The sequence below is a fragment of the Leopardus geoffroyi genome, chromosome A2 (assembly GCF_018350155.1).
Source record: "Leopardus geoffroyi isolate Oge1 chromosome A2, O.geoffroyi_Oge1_pat1.0, whole genome shotgun sequence".
NCBI classification, from domain to species: Eukaryota; Metazoa; Chordata; class Mammalia; order Carnivora; family Felidae; genus Leopardus; species Leopardus geoffroyi.
Window position 1 is genome coordinate 43,135,003 of NC_059331.1, and position 17,357 is coordinate 43,152,359.

Consider the following 17,357-nt stretch of genomic DNA (forward strand, 5'->3'; position numbering starts at 1 on the left):
CACATTTAATATTGTTAAAATGTCCATTCTGCTTGGAGCAATCTACAGTTTTAAGGCAATCCCTATCTACATTTCAGTGGTATTTTTCACAGAAATAGAGCAAACATATCTAAAATTTTTATGGAACCACACAAGAATGGCATGGCCATGGCCAAATCATCTGTTCCATAGGTCAATGGAATGGAATAGAAGGCCCAGAAATAAACCCACAGATATATGGTTCATTAATTTACATCAAAAAAGCCAAGAGTCTGCAATGGGAAAAGGAGAGTCTCTTCAATAAATAGTATTGTGGGGGAAAAAACGATGAGAAAGCCTATGACGTGAATAGTTACATCATCTCAATTTTACAAATAGGGAAACTGAGGCATGAACAGCTGAAGAATTTTCCCTAGCTACATAGGTAGAGAATGGGGGAGCCACATTTTTTACTCCAGATAGTCCATTTCGGGAGCCATTGCCGTAGACTACCTTTAGGTTTAAGTCACTTCAATTTTTGAAATTTGCGCTTGTCTGTGAAAACAAGGAAGATTTACTTAATGATAGGTACCGTTTGATTACTTAATATATGCCAGAACCTTTTACAAATGATCTCTCATCTCCATGACTCCACTTTGTGTATGAAAATGAAGACACAGTATCAAACCAAAGTGACATAAGCAGCAATTAGTAGTGTCAGTATTCTAGCCTGGAGAGTCTGACTGTAGAGCCTATACTGTTTATATTCAGAGCAAGAGAACTAGTCTTAACAAAGACAATGGCAGTTGGATTTTTTGTTTTTTGTTCTGTTTTGTTTTATACGGAAGTAATTGAGCAGCACTAAAGAGTTGTTGTGAGTCAGAGAATGCAAGATAAAGTTTTGTTCAGAGAGTTTGGTTAGTTAGCAGTAAGCAGGGCAGAACAGAAAGGAGCATGAAAGATAGGGGATCAACAAATCATAAAAGAATGGGGCATAAAAATATTGGGGAAAAGGAATTATTCTGAGTCAAATTTCAAAAGAAAATATGACCTGAGATTGGTCATAGAAGATAAAGAAATGGGTAGAGTCAAGGTTAGTTAATTTTTTTATGAATATAAATTTTTGTTAAATTGACTTACATAGAACATCCAGTGCTCATCCCAAGTGCCCTCCTCAAAGCCCATCACACAATGTCCCCTCTCCCCCAAGATCAATTCAAATGCTGAGCTTGGGATACTTCAAACATGATGTCATTCCAAAAAAAAAAAAAAAAAAACAACCTGAAAAATTTTAAAGAAGCAACTATGAATTGAAGGTAGTAAGTTTGGTTGAATTGGTCACAATGATAGTAAACTAAAAGGATCTATTCTTTGGGCAATTCAGTATCTACAGATGGAATAAAGTCCTAAGAGGATGAGGAATGAGTAAATCCATTTGCAAACGAGAACACCATCAGTTACCTCAGCAAATGAAATTTCAGTTGACTGATGTGAATTAAAGACCATTCTGGGGCTCTTGGGTGGCTGAGTCGGTTAGGCATCCAATTTTGGCTCAGCTCATGATTCCATGGTTTGTGAATTTGAGCCCTGCCTTGGGCTCTGTGCTGACAGCTCAGAACCTGGAGCCTGCTTTGGATTCTGTGTCTCCCTCTCTCTCTGCCCCTCCCCTGCTCTCTCATGCTCTCTCTCTCTTTCTCTCTCAAAATTAAATAAACAATTTTTTTAAAAAATAAAGACTATTTTTAGGGAGAAAATAAGATGTTGGTTTGAAACTAAAAAGTCTGAGTCTCAAAGTTCAGATTCAAGGAATGTTCCACATGACTCAATGAGTGAGATAGTAGGAGTACTTGATTCTTTACAGAGAGGGAGATCAGAGTGAGAACTGAAGGCAGTGAAAAGGATGGCCTTCCTTTGGAAGTGAGAAAAATAATACATGTGTGGAAGAGCATAGGGGGATGGTCAGAAATGAAAGAAACAGAACAGCCCTAGCATGGGGGAACTGAAACCTGAGAAAGGGAACTCTCACTGCTCCGGTGCGTGGTTAACAGCACCAAATACTATAGTCTAGGAATAGGAGAACTGGAAAAGACTGTTAGACTTTGTAAAACATTGGCTTCCAGTTACCTTCAAAGGAAAAGACAGCTGAAATAGCTATTCACAGGTGAAAGGCAAAACAAACTGAGGTATATCCACATAATGGAATATTACCCTGCAATGAAAAGGAATGAACTAACCAACCTTGGAACCATGAAACAGCATGGATCAGTCTCAAAATAATAGTGCTGAAATACTCCAGACTATAAAAACGTTTACTTTATGATGCCATTTATGAAGTATTCTATAAAGTTAGCTAATCTCTGTTGACTGAAGGCAGATCAACGATTGCCTATAGAGAGGAAGATAGATTATAACAGGGCACAAAAGACTGTTGGGGTGATGGATGTGTTCATTATATTAATTGTGGTGTTTTCATAGGTATATGACATGTCAAAAGTCATTGAATTATACACTTTAAATATGTGCACTTTATTGTATGTCAGTTATATCTCAACAAAGTTACGGGAGTTGAGAATGATAGTGTTCAAGTTAGATGTCAAGGGATTAATGAAATGGCAAATGGATATACATTTAGCAGGTATCCTAGACCACATAGTACATATTTTAGAATGTTCATTTCAAAAGGAAACTTGGATTACTAGGGCAAATCACACTTTTTGTCTTTTTTAAAGATGGCAAAGCCCTAGTTTTTCCTTAACTTCTGTTTACTGCCCCCCACCCCCGCCCCGTGACTCCAAGGTAAAATATATAAGTGTCATTTGTTTTTGAGTATTATTTTCCCCCAGAAGCAGAATAAGTTGTGGAAGAGTTATGTTTTAATTATTTATTGAGAAATGTAAACTGCTTCAAGCAATATAACACCATAAATAAAAGTGGCTAATTTTGAAAGCATGAGGGTGTACACAGTGTTAATACATTCAATTCTCCATCAACTCAAACTAGAAACACGAGAGCATTCCGTACAGTCTTCAGTCTCCTTGTCACAAATTTGCCCTGAGGGGAGAAATTGGGAGGAATCTTGATGGAATATTCTGCCTGTCTTGGGTAGAGAAAAATGTGTTATGTGTGTAATCTCAAGATGAAAATTTAATTATGATTTTTGTGAAATGTTTGTAACCTAACTAAAAATGCAACTTTTTGCAAATTGCTGCAGTGTAGTTTTTCATGATGATACCTTCTTTTTTCTTTTCTTTTTCTTTTTTTTTTTATCCATGTAACTATTTTCATACCATTCTAATAGTCGTCGTTTTCATTTTCACCCCACACATGGTAAGACACCGCTTTAAGCTGATGATCATTTCTCTTGCATAGAGTAAGCTTTAATTTTACTGATCATTGCTTATAATGTGTGCCTGAAGGCAGAGATCAGGCTTCCCTATCCAATCTCCATTTCCTCAGGTTAATAGGTTCCTCTTTCTCAATCATTGAGTATTGCACATAACACAGAGAAATAAATGCTTATTGAGAGACTAGGCTTTAACTGAAGGATTTGTCTTATATAAGGGGTTCAAATAGATAGGTCTTACATGCACACACCTCTTGCATATTTTAAAGATAATTTCAATAATGTTTCTGCTGTAACGTAATGGCCTTAGTCTGAATACACTTGTCCATTTAGTAAGATGTGGGGGCAGAGGGCAGTGTATTTTATTCCATGCATGTTGGACTTTGGTACTTAGTGGCTAGACATAGTAGGTAATCTCACACAGAGTTAGATATTCATGTATGGTTTTGATGCAAGTAGATTTTACTCCATGATTATGTAAAATTTTAGATTGCCTCATTGGGTTGTTGTAAAGATGAAATGAGTTGGTGGAGTTAAAACTACTGACAAATTGCATAATACATAGAAACCATTCAATAGGTATTAGATTACATTTTGTGCACAGAAGGGAGAAATAAGGATATATGTTCATATTTGTGTGTTTTTATCTAAAGGAACTCAGGAATTAAATAGTGGACACCGATAGTAGTTTTTCTTAAGCAGGGTAGAAATTGCAGATGGAGAACAAGGATAGGGTAACATTTTTCTGTGTGTACCTTTGTTATATTTTGAGGTTTTGATCCATATGACTATATAGTCTACTTAGAAAGTTAAATATAATGTTTTCTGATCTTTTTGTTATTTTGGTGTTGCTTCCAATGATAATTGCTTTAAATCCTAAAATGCATCTTCCTTGCTCTGTCTTTCCCAGTTTTTCTGAAGAGTATATGATTTTTTATTTAAGTTTATTTATTTTGGGGGTGGAGGGAAGAGAGAGAGAGGGAGAGAGAGAATCCCAAGCAGGCCCTATGCTGTCAGCACAGAGCCCCATACAGGGGTCCATCTCATGAATGGTGAGATCATGACCAGAGTCAAAATCAAGAGTCAGACGCTCAACCAGCTGAGCCATCCAGGAGCCCCTTGTGTTGAGTTGGGGTTCTTCAGATTGTGAACTCACAGAGAATAGGCAGGAAGCAGCACCTTGTTTGTCTATTAGCATCATGAGCAGATGGGTCTAATATGTATTTTTCAGGAAAGGTTAAAAGTAAGTATGAAAAATTGATATGTCACTTCTGGCCTGATATGGGCACCACCAATTTTAGAATAACAGACCAAAGAGGAATCCGTTATGTGTTCCTCTGAAGGAAAATCTTATTTTATTGACCCCATGCAATTGCTGTTTTCTGGATCTAAACAAAAACTGGTGACTCTGCAAGTACTTAATGAGGCCTTTTTTTTGTTCCTTTTTTAAAAATTTGATCCCATAACTGTCCCCATTCCAAGACAAATCTTTTCTCTGTTGAAGTCCATGCTTACATGGATTATAGATTATTAATAGTTCTGAAATATAATACTTTAGTAGGATTACGAGTGGATGATTGAGAGCTGACTTACCAATAATAGTAATTTCTCTGAATTATAGCTAACGTTTCTTAGTGTCTATAGGGCAAAGCACCTTAAATGTATTATTGTCTTATTTCATTTCCTCTGCCAACCCTATATAGGAGATGATGCTAGTGTAGCAGATTGGTAAACTGACAATTATGCACTTAGAATATTTGCCAAAAATCACATACATGATAAATGGTGTCAGATTACGATCATTTTAATGCCAAAGCCCATGCTCTTGTCTGTCATGCTACTGTGTATAAGCAGCTCTTCATTATATATTTATATTTCTGGATATATGTTTAAATTTATTTAGCAACATTTCTGGAATATTTAGTAATTGTTTCACTTTGCATGAAATGAGGGCTTCAAACATGGCAGAAATATGACTCATATTTCATGTACAGATGGCATGAATCATCCAATTAATCATCTGAAATGATGGCACTGTATGCCTTTCTATAGTACCTGCTACCCAAAGATACTAGGTATTAATACAATAAAACTAAATTTAATATTGATGATCTGAATGATTTGCTTTACAGTCTTCACAATCCACAATCACAAACAGAAATAAAAATATCACAAAATGGATTTTTCCTGTCTGTCTCTATTTTACCTATATTCTTGGTTGCTTAGTACTGTTAAAATATGTAATTTTCAATATAATATATATATGTGGACAAGAGTTGTGTTTGCATAGTGCCAAAAAAACCCTGGTGATTTGACTTTTAAAAATGTAATGTTTGGGGTACCTTGGTGGCTCAGGCGGTTGGTTAAGTGTCCAACTTCAGCCTCCGTCCAACTTTGGCTCAGGTTGTGATCTCACGGTGTGTGAGTTTGAGCCCCCAGTGGGGCTCTGTGCTGACAGCTCGGAGCCTGGGCCTGCTTCAGATTCTGTGTCTCCCTCTCTCTCTGCCCTTCCCCCAATCGTGCTCTGTCTCTCTCTGTCAGAAATAAACATGAAAAATTTTTTTTATGTTTAAATGTAATGTTAGGGGCACCTGGGTGGCTCAAACGGTTAAGCATCTGACAATTGACTTCAACTCAGGTTTTGATCTCACAGTTCATGAGTTCAAGCCCTGCTTAGGGCTCCGTGCTGAGCATGGAACCTGCTTAAGATTGTTATTCTCCCTCTTACCCTCTGCCCATCCTTTGCTTGTGCTCTCTCTCACTCTCTCGCTCTCTCAATAAATAAACATTCAAAAAAGTTAAAAAGATGTAATGTTAAAAAGTGATTCATTTCATAGTGGGGAAAGACACGTAAGTTGATAGCTTTGCTTTTCATTTGTGGCATCACATGAAGAGAGCTGAAGATTCATTTTCTTATAATGATATGTAGATTATAGTTTGTATATAAACATGATCATTCAGAAAAAGAACACTTTAAAGACCCCCACATAATATTTTATTACATGTAGCTATATAAGTGTAATCCTAATAGAGCCCATGTTATTCTATGACCCTATGCAATCTTTACTGCATTATTCTGGGTTTTTTGAGGAAGATGTTCAGTGTAAGTAAGTGATATTATCATCATCCTTCCCATATCATCATCATGTGAACACATTTAATTGTGTGTCTGTGAACTGTTTAATTAGTTTTTTGAGGCTCTCCTAAAACTGTCATCAGCAGAAATGAAAATGCCAAACTTGTAAATTATCTTTTTTTATATGTGCCAAAGCTGAGACTTCTAGGTTTTGCTAAAGAAATCGCTCTGTTAAAAAATAACAACATGTATCCTTCAAGTGGAGGGTGTGTGATTTATAGGAGTAGCAAGCTTGCCTAGAGATGGGTTGCCGTGCAGTATCTTTACCCTGTTGGTTTGCTCTAGGTGATTATTGACTTCTCAAGTAGCTGCTGCTATAACGTGAATGCAAGTTGAAACTCATAATTGTTATGTTTCTAAACTTGCTAAAGTAATGTTTTTCTCCTGCTCTAAATATTTGAAGATAGGTTTGGATGGATCAGTCTCTTTTCATCCATCTTTAAAGCCCACGGCTATCTCTGTAAACTGTTGCAAGCTTCTCTTTTAATAGGATGGAGTTGAGACGTGCTTTCCCATTTCTGACATGCTTGAGCGAGAAAACAAAGCTACTCCACCATCCCCCAAATGGAAAAACCTCACTATGCTAGATGGGTTTTGAAAAATAAAAACACAAATCAAAACTTCTAACGGCACATCTGTTCTTATTTACAGGAATTAGGTGATACAAACTGCAGCTCGGAATCAGAGGTAAGCATTACATTTAATCTGTCACGCCTGCAGGTTTTTATGGAGTTCAAACATTATAAAAGGTTTGGCTTGATAAAACTCCCTCATTATGTTTCTTGAGGTAGCAGTGTCATCTGTGTCCAGTATCTCACTAACAACATTTCCAGTTCAGTAGGAGCAGACATGTTCATTGCATTTTATTTGATCCCAGGCTGTTTAATACTGGAAGATGTTGTGTGCATGCCATTCCTTTAGGACTTGAAACCATCGGGTTAAAGGTACACCCAATTATGTTATATCTTTAAGCAACTTGAAAGTGTAGATATATAGAGACATTTACCACTGAACTATGTTTAAATGAAGTTAAGGTTGTGAAGTACACTGACAAAAGATAGGGAATTCAAAGTTGAAAGTGACATTTTGTCCTTCTCTTGTGCTGCAGGAAGTTGAGTAGAGTACAGGATAAACTGAAGGAGATTGGAGATTTTACTTTTTTAATGCTGTTATAGATGCACCATATACAAAGTAATAATAATAACTAATATAAAGAGTTTTAAAAAATGCATTCACTTACAAAATTCCATTTAAACTTCAAAATAGTCCTGTCATAATAGGTATTACTCTTTGTTTTCCAAAGAGGACTTGGAGAATCTAATAGTACTTGCCTCAAAATTGCAAGACAAATAGGAATGTAGCTGCATGTTGGGGCCATTTCTTTAGACATCATGGCTGGTACTCTCTGTACTATGCAGTCTCACTGTTGCCGATAAAACGCATGCATGCACATACGTCGGTACATTTGTGTGTGCACATACACAAGTAGACAGCAAGAGGGGAAAATAAGTAATTAGATATCAAGCAACACGTATTTTCTGGGTGAATACAGATGTCCTCTGTCCTGTGCAGTTCAACTCTCAATGGCTTAAACATTGAAGAAGGTTTATTGGCTGATGGAAACTTGAAGTCCAGGGCTCTATATTTGTCCTCAAGTGTGCCATATTTACTTGTAGATATCCCTCATGTTTGCAAAAAGTCAATGGCAGTTTTGGGAGATCTGTGACCCAGTGTAAATCCTGACTTTGTTGCACGTTGGATCAGCCATGAAGCTATCCTTGTAGCCAAGGGTAGGACATTCAGACTTGGATTAGCTGAAGTTATCGTCATGGCAAAGGTGAATCAGAATATCCTGTTTGGAATAAGCTAGTTATACCCTGGCATTCTACTGGGCGATGGTCAATTCTATCTAACTACAAGGATTTGTCAATCAAGAAAATGCTGTAAAGCAACCAAAAGCTTGAGGGAATGTAACCTGAAAGACCCAGAGTAGACCAAAATTGAACATGTGCTCAGAATCGTGAGCTGCTAGTGCAGGTTTATAAAACCAAACCCACCAGGTTACATAAATTGTTTTTGAAAGAATTATGATTGTTGCTGGAAGAGTTTAAACTGACTAATACATGGTTTGCTGTTTGGCTAAAAGGTGTTACGTTATCTCAGTGCTAAGTAGGAGGATGTGCTCTTGGAGGTGGTAGAGTGGCAACTGACAAGTTAGAGTTGACAAAAGTCGAAAGTTCATGGTGTTCTGAGAATTGAAACAGGAGTTGTATGTATGCCCTACTTCCTTGATGTCCTTTTGGCTCTATTTTGAGTGACTCTCTTAGCAATGCTTACTTCATTTTGAATCTTCTTTCGCAGAGCTTATACAGTGGGGGAGAGTGCCATCAATTCTGTGGAGACATTCATAATATATACTACAACTAAGTGTTAGTGTGTAACTGCTCTGTGTTAGGTATGTTGAATTCTGTTCATTTGATTGCAGGCATAGAGGGGTGAAATTAATGTACTACTGAGTACATGTAAGCTTACTTCTATGTGATAGATAAATAAAACTATCACTTCATTCGGTTTTATCCTTATAACTCACTTTCTCTTATCTCTACCCTAATAAAGGAAAGCAAAGTTTTTAATGCATTTGATAGATGCCTGTTTTTTTTAATACATGTTTCATAACATTTGTTTTCTTGTTTTACATGTGCATAAATGTACTGTTGATCATATTCCATTTCTTACTTTTGGACTTAACAGTATGTTTCCATGAGGCATCTATATTGGTACAGACATACTCAGTTCGTTTCTTCTTAATGTTGTGCAATTCTCTAATATAAGCATGTATCTCCTCTTAATCACTTCCTCAGTAATAGATTCTCATTTTGATTGTAGTTTTACACCATCACCTGTATCATTGCATCAAATTTCTGCCAACATCGTCTTGTAGACTTGTGTGAGCATGTATTTAGCTTATAAACTCAGGACCTGATGTAGTTGGAATGTGATGTTTATATACTGAATTTGACGAGGGATTGAGGAATGCCTCTCCAGAATGGCCCTATTTGTATACAAGAGGAATCCATGAGATTCCTCTGCCCTCACCATCTAACAAAGTCATCATTATCGAGTGGTTTCAGTCAGGTTCTAATGCAGGAAATGGAGATACATTTATGTATTTTATTAATTTTTTATTTTTTTAAGTAGGCTTCACATCCACTTGGGGGCTTGGAATCACAATCTTGAGATTAAGAGTCACGTGCTCTGTCAACTGACCCAGCCAGGCATACCTCATTTATGTATTTAAAAGAGAAATGGTTTAGTACAAGTAGGTATGTGCTTTCAAGAAAATCATTGAATGGATACAGAAAAGAAGTGTAAGATGGGGTTCCAGGAATGACACCAGAATGATATTCAAATACTTCAAAAATTTAGCTACAATCTCTAAAGAAGCTACCCTGGAACTCTTAAGCTTAAGAACCCAGTGCTATACCTGAGATGCTATTGCAAATTGTGTAGGTGTGCTGTTGGATTGATTTGGCTAATACTGTTGATTTTTGCATTTTTATTAATAAGCAAAATGGCTGAATTTTTATTTTCTCATATAATTAATATTTTCTTATTCAATCTTACATAGTTTTTTAAACATTTTTGAATATCTTGGAAACTTTCATTCTTTTATTTAATTTCCCAGAATAAAATATAAAATGCATATGTTCTGGCTTGCATTGTGTCCCCACCAAAGAACATATTGAAGTCCTAGCCTTAGTACCTGTGAATATAATAATAATCAAATTAAGACAAAGTCTTTAGGGTGGTCTCTAATACAATATAAGTGGTGACCTTATAAGACAAAGAAAAGACATAGATACAAGCACACAGACAGGAGATTGCTGTGTGAAGACGCAGACATACAAAGGAATGTTTGCCACATGACAACAGAGGAAAAAATTGAAATTATGTAGCCGTAAACCAAAAAATAGCAAGGACTGCAAGCAGCAGGAGCTAGGGAAGAGGATGTGGCCTTCCCAACTTCTTGATTTGGGATTTCTAACTCCCAGGGGGATGAGAGAATAAATTTCTGTTGTTTTAAGCCATCTAATATGTCGTAGTTTATTGTAACAGCCCTAGGGACTAATAAAGATTTTGGTACTGGAAAATGGCACACTGCTGTAACAACTAACAAAAAAAAAAAAAATTGAAAGTGGCTTTGGTAATGGGTAGAGAGTAGAAGAGTTTTTGAGGTGCACACTAGAAAAAGTTAAGTTTACCTTGAAGAAGCTGTTGGTAAAAATATGAATTAAAGGTACTACTCGTAGGATCTCAAAATGAAATGAAAAACATGATTTCAGACAATGAAGTAAACATGATCCTTGTTATAAAGTGGCAGGGAGCTTGATGATTTAGAAAGTTGACAGCCTATCCATATTTTAAAATTCCAAATGTGTGCTCTGGAGAAAAACTACAAAAGTGTTCCTGGTTACACTTTTGCTAGAAGGATTGGGTACGTGACAGGGATCCAGTCAACGGTCAGCAGAAATGCTTCCACTTGGACTGAAGGGGACAGAGATGGAAAAGAAAAAAGGAAGATGCTGGACTTCTGCAATATTCCACACAGAGCTCCTCAGCTGCAAATACATGTTACCCTTCAAGAAAAGTGAAGAAAGGCTTAGAGTAGCTCAGAGGCCAGAGAGACCTTGAAAGGTTGAGACAGTGGGGTGGATACTGCTGTGAGCTCAGAGGGCAGAGATAGTGCCATGGAGGACTGAGTGTGTGGGACTGTCCTCATAGGGCCCAATAGAAAGAGCCACAGTGGATTACTCTCAGGCCTTGAAATTTAATGGAATTTGCTGTGATAGGTTTTAGGCTTGCTTGGGACTTGTAAGCTTTTTTTTTTTTTTTTTTTCTTTTTTCTTTTTTCTTAAAACTTGTTCCTTTTGGATATGAATGTGACTCTTATGTCTAGACCACCATTATATTTTGAAAATTGATCATTTGTTTTCTCTGTTTTAAATGTCCAGAGATGGAGAGGACTTTTACCCCAGGATGGACCATATCCATCATCTCACTTATACATAATTTAGATGCTTTAGATGATGAGATTGGGACTTTTTGTGTTAACTATATTTAGGTGAAATTTTAGGTTTAGAGGTAATAAGAGAAAAGGCTAATGCTTTGGAAGATGTTGGAATGGGGTAAATGTATTTTGCACATGGGAAAGCTACAGTTTGGGGGAAGTGGACACAAAGAGGATGATTATGGGTTGGTTTGTGTCACCCCAAAAGTTCAGCAGCACATGGAACATTGACCAATGTAGAACACATCTTAACAAATTTGCAAGAATAGAAATCACAGACTGTCTCCTCTCAGACCACAGTGAAATTGAACTAGAAATCAAAAACAGACTTAAAACTGGAAACTCCCCAAATATGTGAAGATTAAATAACACACTTCTAAGTAACACATGGGTCAAAGAAGAAATTATAAGAGCAATTTTTAAATAATTTGAACTAAACGAAAATGAAAACATAGATTTTCAGAATTTATGGGGTACAGTAAAAGCAGTGCTTAAAGGGAAATTTGTAGCATTGAATGTATCTAATAGAAAACAAGAAAGATCTAAAATAATCTGAACTTCCTTCCACCTTACAAAAGTGGAAAAAAAAGAGCAAATTAAATCCAAAATAGGCAGAAGCAAGTAAGTAGTAAAAACTAGAGCAAAAAAATAATGAAATTGAAAACAAGAAATCAATAGAAAAAGAAAACAATATCAAACACTGTTTCTTTGAAAAGATTAATAATTTTGAGGAGACTCTAGCCAGGCAAATTAAGAAAAAAAGAAAAGGAAAAGAAGCTGTAAGTATCAAAGATGAAGGAGAAGGCAGCATGGCATATTCGATGGACATTAAAAAAATATAATAAGAGAATACTGAGACCAACTCTATGGCCACAAGTTTAATAACTTATGAGAAGGACCAGTTCCTTCAAAGATAGAATTCACTAAAGTTTACACAAAAAATAATACATAGTGTGAATAGCCCTATCTCTATTAAAGAATACAAAATAATAACTAATAACCTTGCAAAATAGAAAGCACCAATCCTGGATAGGTTCCCTGGTGAATTTTACCACACATTTAAGAAAAAAACATTATATGAATTTTCTATAATATTTTTAGAGGATAGAATCAGAGGGCATACTTCCTAACTCATTTTATAAGAACAGCATTACTCAAATACCTAAACCAAAGACATTACAAGAAAACTACAATATCTCTAATGAATATAGATGCAAAAATTTGCAATAAAATGCTGGTAAATCATATCCAAAAATGTATAAAAATAATTCTACATGATCAACCAATTGGATTTATCCCAGGTGTGCAATGAATTTTCAACAATTGAAAATTATTGTAATCCATCACATCACAGTCTAAAGAAGAAAAATCACATGATCATATCATTAGATGGAGAAAAAGCCTTTGACAAAATCCAATACTCCTTCATGCTTAAAAATTCTCAGTAAACTAGGAATAGAAGAGGACTTCTTCAACTTGATAAAGAAAAAATCAATTAAAAAAAAAAAACTTGCAGCTAGTATCATATTAAATTTTGAGAGACTTGAAACTTTCCCAGTAACGTAAGTAACAAAGTATGGATGTTCCTTCTCACCACTGTTTTTCAGTATTATACTAGAAGTCCCAGATAACGTAGTAAGACAAGAAAAGCAAGCAAAATGTATGCAGAATTTAAAAGAAGAAAATAAAGCTGTTTTTCTTTGCAAATAACATGATCATTTATGTAGAAAATCTTAAAAATATACAAAAAGCTTCTTGGGCTGATAAGTGATTATAGCACAGATGCAAGATGCTAGGTTAATATAAAAAAGTTAATTGTGTTCCTATATAGTGGCAGTGAACAAGTGGTATTTGAAATATAAAAAAATCACAATATAATTTACATTAATGTACAAAAATGAAACAATTAGGTATAAATCTAACAAAATATGTATACATACATATAAGGAAAACTACAGAACTCTAATGGAACCTATCAAAGAATAACTCAATAAATAGATACTCTATGTTCATGGATGTCATCATTCCCAGCTACACTCCCTACTACAAGTTATAGCAATCAAGACATTGTGATGTTGGCAAAATAAAAGATAAATAGGTCACTGGAACAGAATAGAGACCCAGAATTAGACCCCTGTAAATAGAGTCAACTCATCTTTCACCAAGGCACAGAGAGAAGACAATAGAGCAAGGATTTTCTTTTCAACGGATGGTGCTGAAACAACTCATCACCCATATGCAAAAACATGAATTTCTACACAGACTTAATAACTTTCACAACCTTTAAAAATATGGTTTAATTATAACCCAGTGATAGAATTTAGTAAATTTGAGAACAGAAGTACTAGTGTTGTAGATTGACAAATACTTTAAGTTATGACAGCCTATTTGAACACAAAATCAGGAAGTAACATACTAACAAAATGATACAACCATGTATACATACATCTGCTTATTAAACACTGAAGTAAAAGAACTGTACCATTTTGCAGTCTTCAGAGGTGTTTGGTGTTTTACTCTGTTCTGATAAAAGCAATTTGAATGTTTGCATAGATATATATTGCATATATATTATATGCATATATAGATATATATTGCATATATATATATATAGATATATAGATTAATATTGAACTGAAAATTGGTTACACATCTGCATTTTTAAAAATTTGAATTAAATTTTCTCCCTTGCTGGTGGTTTAGTAGAATCTTACTTTGGAGCAGGAAAACATTGATGATACAGATTTTTTTATCAGTTGCTGCCATACTATAAAGCTTGTAAAAAGGCCAAGTCCCACAAGGGTGTACCTACCTGATCTCTTACAGCACCCAGCTGTTGGTATTCTCCAGAGTAGCAAATATATGCCCTGGAGCACAGGATGATAAGGGTCAATTCCATTATCATATTGCTTAGTTGAGCTATAATGTCCAAACCAATGAATTTAGTTAAACCAGCAATCGCTCATATGATAAAGATGACAATAAACAGGGTGGTGTGGTATGAGCTGTATGGAAGATATTTTTGCTATTATTATGCTTGATATACTGGATGTAGAGTTTATCTGTTTTACTCCCTAACTGCTGCTAATAACAGTAGCTACATTCTTCTTCATACATCTTTTTCACCCTTCCATATAGTTTTACAAATTCTTCCTTAAGCTCCAGATATTTGGTCTGCAAGTCAGTTGGGACCAGAAATGGTTTCTTGTAACCACAAATCTTGTTGTGTTGTATGTGCCTTTACCAGTTGCTATGGACACTAAATTGTTAGTTTCTGCTGTGGCCTATACATGGATTTGGGATTTGGTAATTCTTCACCTTGATAGATTTTTATATAAACCTTGAAGTAGTCTGCCAGACCTTGGAAACTGATTTTATTCCCTTTGAATTCTTTTTCTCCCTTTATTTACATTTTCTTTCTTTTTTTTTTAAATATAATTTATTGTCAAATTTGCTAACATACAGTGTGTAAAGTATGCTCTTGTTTTTTGGGGTAGATTTCTGTGGTTTATCGCTTGCATAAAACTCCAAATGTTTATCCCAACAATTGCCCCCATCAATGCTCATCACCCATTTTCCCCTCTCCCCCAGTCCCCCATCAACCCTCAAATTGTTCTTTGTATTTAAGAGTCTCTTATGGTTTGCCTCACTCCGTCTCTGTTTGTAACCATTTTTTTCCCCTTTCTCTTTCCCCCATGGTCATTTGTTAAATTTCTCAAGATCCACATATGAGTGAAAATATATGATATCTCTCTTTCTCTGAGTTATTTCACTCAGCGTAATACCTTCCAGTTCCATCCACGCTGCTGCAAATGGCCAGATTACATTCTTTCTCATTGCCAAGTAGTATTCCATTGTATATATATAAACCACATCTTCTTTATCCACTTGTCAGTTGATGGACATTTAGGCTCTTTCCATAATTTGACTATTGTTGAAAGCACTGCTATAAACATTGGGTACATGTGCCCCTATACATTAGCACTGTTGTATCCTTTGGATAAATTCCTAGTAGTGCTGTTGCTGGGTTATAGGGTTAATTCTGTTTTTTAATTTTTTGAGGAAGCTCCACGCGGTTTTCCAGAGCAGCTGCACCAGTTTGCATTCCCACTAACAGTGCAAGAGAGTTCCCATTTCTCCACATCCTTGCCAGCATCTGTAGTTTCCTGATTTGTTCATTGTAGCCACTCTGACTGGCGTGAGGTGGTGTCTCAGTGTGGTTTAGATTTGTATTTCCCTGATAATGAGTGACGTTGAGCATCTTTCCATGTGCCTGTTGGCCATCTGGATGTCTTCTTTGGAAAAGTGTCTATTCATGTCTTCCACCCATTACTTCACTGGATTATTTGTTTTTCAGGTGTTGAGTTTAGGAAGTTCTTTATAGATTCTGGATACTAACCCTTTATCTCATATGTCATTTGCAAATAACTTTTCCTGTTCTGTCAGTTGCCTTTTACTTTTGTTGATTGTTTCCCTTGCAGTGCAGAAGATTTTCATCTTGATGAGGTCCCAATAGTTCATTTTTGCTTTTAATTCCCTTGCTTTTGGATATGTGTCAAGCAAGAAATTGCTGCAGCTGAGGTCAAAGAGGTTGTCGCCTGCTTTCTCTTCTAGGGTTTTGATGGCTTCCTGTCTCACACTTAGGTCTTTCATCCATTTTGAGTTTATTTTTGTGCATAATGTAAGAAAGTGGTCTAGTTTAATTCTTCTGCATGTTGCTTTCCAGTTCTCCCAGCACCATTTGCTAAAGAAACTGTCTTTTTTTCCATTGGATATTCTTTCCTATTTTGTCAAAGATTAGTTGGCCATACATTTGTGGGTCCAATTCTGGAGTCTCTATTCTATTCCATTGGTCAATGGGTCTGTTTTTCTGCCAGTACCATACTATCTTGATGATTAGAGCTTTGTAGTAGAGGCTAAAGTCTGGGATTGTGATGCCTCCCGCTTTGGTTTTGTCTTTCGGTATTACTTTGGCTATTGAGGGTCTTTTGTGGTTCCATACAAATTTTAGGATCATTTATTCTAGCTTTGAGAAGAATGCTGTTGCAATTTTGATTGGGATTGCATTGAATGTGTAGATTGCTTTGGGTAGTGTCGACATTTTAACAATATTTATTCTTCTAATCCATGAGCATGGAATATTTTTCCATTTCTTTGTGTCTTCAATTTTCTTCATAAATTTTCTATAGTTTTCAGTATACAGATCTTTTACATATTTGGTTAGGTTTATTCCTAGGTATTTTTTGGTTCTTGGTGTAATTGTAAATGTCATCAATTTCTTGATTTCTCTTTCTGTTGTTTTATTATTTGTGTATAGAAATGCAACAAATTTCTGTATGTTGATTTTGCACCCTGCAATTTTGTTGAATTCAAATATCAGTTCTGGCAGCCTTTTGGTGGAGTCTTTTGGGTTTTCCATGTAGAGTATCATGTCATCTGTGAAAAGTGAAAGTTTGACTTCTGCCAGGTTTGATGCCTTTTATTTCCTTTTTTTGGTCTAATTGCTGGTGCTAGGAATTCCAACACGACATCCCTGTCATGTTCCTGATCTCAGGGGGAAAGCTGTTAGTTTTTCTTCATTGAGGATGATATTAACTGTGGGCTTTTCATATATGGTTTTTATGATGTTTAGATATGTTCCTTTTGCCCCAACTTTCTTGAGGGTTTTTACCAAGAAAGGATGCTGGGTTTTGTCAAATGCTTCTTCTGCATCTATTGATGGGATAATATGTTTTTTATGGTTTCTTTTACTAATGTGATGTATCACATTGGTTAATTTGTGAATATTGAACTAGCCCTGTAGCCCAGAATGAATCCCACTTGATCGTGGTGAATAATTCTTTTTCTATGCT

At 35.8% G+C, this 17,357-nt stretch overlaps 1 pseudogene; it reads right to left on the bottom strand.

Annotated features, from left to right (window-relative positions):
• Window positions 1–14,179: 14,179 nt before the first annotated feature.
• LOC123607213 overlaps window positions 14,180–17,357 on the bottom strand; it is a 130,052-nt pseudogene continuing 126,874 nt past the window's right edge.